This window comes from Narcine bancroftii, chromosome 14 (genome assembly GCF_036971445.1).
Source record: "Narcine bancroftii isolate sNarBan1 chromosome 14, sNarBan1.hap1, whole genome shotgun sequence".
NCBI lineage: Eukaryota > Metazoa > Chordata > Chondrichthyes > Torpediniformes > Narcinidae > Narcine > Narcine bancroftii.
The window spans coordinates 9803995-9809994 of NC_091482.1; positions in this window are offsets into that span (position 1 = coordinate 9803995).

Below are 6000 nucleotides of genomic sequence, written 5' to 3' on the forward strand. Positions count from 1 at the left end.
AGTTTACCTTATTTGTTTCCATGTGTATGTTGAGTACAGTTTGCACTACCAATAAATGATAATTCTACCATGCTTGCAGGAAAACGAATCTCAGGGTTGTATGTACTCTGACAATAAATCTGAATCAGTACCCAGTAATTGAAGTATGGCAGGCTCTATGATCATGCTACCTTGGTAACCTTGAAACCCTGACATAAAAATCTGACAATCCCTCGCCAATAGGAACTGGTAAAAGTTCCACAATGGTAGAATAGGTGCAATGTCACCTAAGACCTCAGTAAGTACAAAGACTGCAACTGTCTTGAACTTTCTTGCCTGAAAACTCATATCCCACTCTGTCAAATACGGATGGTAGCTGGTATGCATTAACTACAGTGGTTTTTAAAAAAAAAACTCAGTCAAAGGAATTTTCCACTATAATTTTCTCAAGACCTTGTACAGAACTCATCAGCCACCTCAGGATCCAGAGACCTCTTGTGGAATCAAGCCATTCTTTACATCAAGGATCTATACACACATTACATACATGAGGTCCAATAAATAACTATCAACCAGTCACACTCAATAGTGATGAAAGGCTAGTGGATGGGTTGTTGGTGTTAAATGCCAAATTGTAGTTGATAAAGAGTATCCTGATGTATGGACTTTTGCAGTTCTGGTGTTGCAGGGATTTGGGCAGAGCCAGTGAGATGGCATCCACCTGTTGCTACACAAGGCAAATTGGAATGGATCCATGTTGCCGCTGATATGCTTCAATGCTAGCCTTTCATCACTACTGAGTGTGACTGGTTGATAGTTATTTCCACAGAATGTTTCAGGTTCCATTGATGGTAAGGCAGTGGAAGGTGATAAAAACTGACAAGAACCTTGCTGAGCGGTAACCATTTACCTTCCAAGTACCAAAGCTTGGTGAAGATTCATAAATGTTAAGTTCTGTGCACAGTATAAGAATCGCCTGACACCAATGAACTTGGAGGAGTGAGAAATGAGATTGGACTGTGAATCAATGAACTTTTCTGAACTTATACACACATTACATACATGTGTGCTTAGAATTAGAAGGGCGTTAAGGAAATAGTAATAAGTTAAAGTTTGATCCTGTTTTTATGGTTAAAGAAAATTAAAAGTAACCTTTGTTCAAGTATCCATTTGTTTTGGAGAATTTTTATTACTGCTGGGTTTTGGGGTCCTCTGGGTCCGTCACACTGGTGCGTGTGTGGAATACCCCAAGGTTCAGTTTCGGAAATTCAATGCTAACACGTAGGCTTGAAATTGATGCAACGCGCAAGCATTAGATGGATGCGACAGGCAGGCTTCAGATGAAATTAGCAGTTCATGAAGTGGGTGAAAGAGACCTGGAGCGACAGAATGTTTATAACTCACAAAATCCTTGCTGAGGTGCTTCCAGTGAAATGTCCTTTTCAGACAAGTGCCAACCAAAACTCGCCTCTTCTTTGGTTTGGGCACACGAAGCAAGTGGTGTTCACAAAGCTTGCAGAACCCTTTTCGTGGCTCAGCCGAACAGGTAACCTTCACTCTTCTGGTCACAGCGTGGTTCCTCTACAACAGACAGGAGGAAATCAGGCAGATTGTCCATAACCACACGAGGCCAATCCAAGATAGAATATCTTACAAGAGATGCTTTGTCCTGTGCTGTCTCCTTAAAAATGGCCCCTGAGCAAAACGGTGTACTCAGTCTTAATCTGTTCGTCACATGGTCTCTGAATTTGGATTTTCAGGACTTGCTTCTCTTCAAATGTATCCAATTTAGTAATGCAATGTCTTCAGCCTGCAGTTAGTTTCACAGACACTCCAAAGCCTGCAGGGTTTGTTAAAACTGTTCTCTTAAAGTGACATTCCCACACAAATGAAAATGGACTGAAAAATGGGAGGACGTAATACTGCAAAGTAATTTGTAACTAAGTATAACCTAGCATTTTAATAGTTGGAGGTGATTATTTCTAACTATCAAAATAACTATCAAAATAGCTTAAGTTGAAGCACAATACCGACCATCTAATTATAAATCAATGCATTTTTTCACCATGTGAAGTGACAAAATTCATTAATCTAGAGAACCAAGTTCAATACCACAATTTACTTTTGTCTTTGTGATGTAGATCTTCCGGGATCATTGTCTGAAGAGAGTGCGCAAAATCGTTGAGGACCCTTTCCTCCCCAAACACAGCATCTTTCAGATGCTCTTGTCAGGGAAGAGATAGGAGTGTCAGAGCCAGCCCCACCAGGCTGAGAAACAGCTTCTTCCCACAGGCAGAGAGAATGCCGATCGACCAAAGGAAATGCTCACACTGACCTTCCGAGACCATCATTCTGTATTTACTAAATAATGATATTTATTTATTTGTATATACAAATAATCGTCGTGCATATGTATTGTTTTTCTTCAGTGTCTTAGGTCTCATTGTGTGTCTGCACTGAGGACCGGAGAACGCTGTTTCATTGGTTTGTCCTTGTATAATCAGGGGGACTTCTATGGCTGAAGAATGTACAGACAGCAGGCTGTTGGTGACTCAAGGTGAGGAACCAGCACAGGCTGTGGCTGCTGACTGCTGGAGATTGGCTTGAGACTGGCTGAAGGGGTACCAGATATCGGAATCAGGATGCGAGAGGTGCCGAGTTTTTCTGATCTTGCTGGAGGTTTAGATCTGGAGCTCAGGCTGCTGATGGTTTGGACTGGACTCTGTTTGGCTGCAGGGGCTGAAGCAGCACTGGATGTGAATCCACGGACACTCGCTGACTCTGAAGGGACTCTCTTTTGCTTTTCTTTCTCTGACTGGAAGAGGCACTTCAGGCAATTTCAGCCAATGGCAAACCGGTCTGCCTTAAGGCAGGCAAAAGCAAATTCCACATAATATTGCACTACCTTTATTACTGTACATGACAATCAAGGAATCTTGAATCTTGAGATGACAATAAACTTGACTTGATTTGAGATTGAAGTCAGCAAAAAAAAAGATAACGTCAGATTAAAAGCAAGAACATTTGAGATGCTGAGCAGATCTAGCAATGTTTGCAGGATGATAAAAAGAATTTTCAGGTGTGGCATCGTATCTGAAGCATGAACTCATGTTTTCCCTCCAATTTTGAAACATTGCCAATAACCAATATATTATACAAAGGGGAAGTTGATGCTTGTGTTTTATTTTAATAACTCTAAATACATTATTTCAGCAAACATTGATAATCATTCTCAAGCAAAGCAACAAATTTTAAAAAATAGTTCAGAAATTGAAGAGAAATCAGCATGGAGCAATTGGTGCTCACCATCAGAATGCAGCACTGAGCAGTGGACATTCATCGATCTTGATAAACTTTGCTTTAGGTCAACGATAATTTTTGTGATTCATATTTTACTGCAATAACTTTTTTGCTGCAAATGAACTTGAAAGTATAATTGTCAGCAGAAATTATGACACACAAATTTACTGGAGAGACTCAGCGTTCATGGAGCATAGCACCTTATAGCCTGAATACACCTGGGATTGTCTGACCTCGGATGCTAAGCAGGCACAGGACCTGGAGGGAAGACTGCCTAGGAACACCAGGTGCTGTAGGTTTCTGTGAGGGGTGCTGGACAAAGTGCTGACTCTCTGTCTGCCTCATGGTGAACAAAAGTTAAAGAACTTGATGTATGTTACATTCTAAATGTAGTATTACGTGATAATACTGGAACCTTTACTTTTACAGAGGAAGTGAAGGATAAACAACCAGGCCCAAAATGTTCGTAACCCTTTACTTCCTTTGGATGCTGCGTGACCTGCTGAGTTTCTCCAGCATACTTGTGTATTGCACTCAACCCAACATCTGCAGATTTTATTATCAGAAATTGTTTTATTTGATTTATTGAACTAATTCAACAGTTTTCTCAGAAAGGTGCTTGCAACAGACAAACGACTCCAAACCACTTTAAACTGCACTGTCAAACAAAGTAGCCAAGAATCAGCAAAAGAGATGTTAGTCAATTAAAGTCTTAGTCGGAGGTAGATTTTGAGAAGGAAAGCGAGGCCTAGAGGTTTGGGAGGACATTACTGTGCTTAGGACTTAGTGACTGAACCCTTAACTGCCTCAAAAGCTATCAAAATCATGGATGTCCAAGTTGAAGGGAATTGAAGGGATGCTAAGAGTGAAGGAGACTGGAGAGATGGTAAGGGATAAAAACAGGTGATGAGAGAACTACAGTTATATTAAGTTTTGCAAGATAGATATATAGATATATATATATAGATATTGGAGTAGAGTAAAGGAGAAAAGTCAGAAGGTACAGTGAAATAAAATAGATGATGATTACATATACTGTTTCTAAAGAGAACAGGGGACAGAAAGCTCTGGCTGATGAAGTGCTGAGGTTACACTCTTTCTAACAGGAGTGGTCAACCTTTTGATTTAACACTTTTAATTGAGATAGACAGCACAGAAACATCCAATTAACCTACACTCCTGATACATACACATGGCCTGAAATGGCCTGTTACCATGCTGTATGTCTAAATTAAAGATTACAAATTAAAAGGTTGGCTACCCCTGCTTTATAACATGTTTATAAAAGAATCTCTGATGTTTGTTTTCATTGGATGTTTCCACCATTTTCAGTTTTTAAAAATATTTTATTTAACATTTTTTTTCCATACATGTAATTAATAAATGATCATATCAAACAACAGGAATTTAAATTTAAGGGAATTTCAATCATTACATGATGGATGTAACCCCTTACCTTCCCTCCCAAACCCTCCCTCCCTCAACCCCCCATCCCGTAAAGACATTTTCCATTTTATTAAGGATATATAGTAATATAAAGAAAAATAAATAAAAAATAGCTTCATGGATTGCTTGGAGGATCATTTCCAACACACAGGACTCCAAAAAGGTTGATACAATCAATTTAGGGAAGAAGATTAACAAAGGTCTGAAGTGACTGGAAGAACCACTACATTATTATAACTAAAATTTGCATATACAGGCTCAAAATTTGCAAAAATATACCATATTTATTTCTCAAATTATATGTAAATTTTCTCCAAGGGGATACAGCTTTGAATTTCTGCATTCCATCTTCCCATACCCAAATGTGAAACAGACTTTCAGGTCACTGCAATACACTTCCTCGCCCCCGCTAATGCTATTTTAACAAATTTCATTTGGTTTATTGATAGTTTTAACTTGGGCCTTGTTCCTCTATATTTCCCAATAGAAATAAATCTGGGAGTTGTGGAAATGCAATGTCTGTAACCTGTTCTAAAAAAATTCCCCAAGTCCACCAAAAAGACTTTACCATGGGAAATGTCCAAAAATACAAAAATGTTCCTATCTCTTCACCAAAAAATTGATGATTAATCTGCTTTCATTTTATTAAATTTTTACCCTGTCAAATATAGCCAACATAAAATATTGAACTAATCTATAGAGGGTTGGTGTGAGAACGCAGCCTTGCTTCACACCATTGTTAATGGAGAAGGGTTCAGAGAGCTCATTGCTGTATCTGACCCAACCTTGTTGGTTTTTGTGCAGTTGGATAACCATGTTGAGGAACTTTGGGGGGCATCCGAGGCGCTCTAGTATTTGCCAAAGCCCTTTCCTACTCACGGTGTCGAAGGCTTTGGTGAGGTCAACAAAGGTGATGTAGAGTCCTTTGTTTTGTTCTCTGCACTTTTCTTGGAGCTGTCTGAGGGCAAAGACCATGTCAGTAGTTCCTCTGTTTGCACAAACAATACCTTACATTAATAGTATTTGTCATACTATCTCAACAGAGATCTGACCATCTTTGCTCATCAATTGTAATATTCAAATCCAGCTCCCACCTCTGTCTAGATTTATGGACTCAATGTTTAATAGCTCCTATTTGTAATAAAAGATACATTGCAGAAGTAAATTTCTCAGTATTTCCCTTCCTAATAAAAATTTCCACAGTATTGCTGGGCTTAACGTTTCCCTCAGATATCCTCTCAATTGAAAATAACAAAAAATTGCATTATTAGTTAT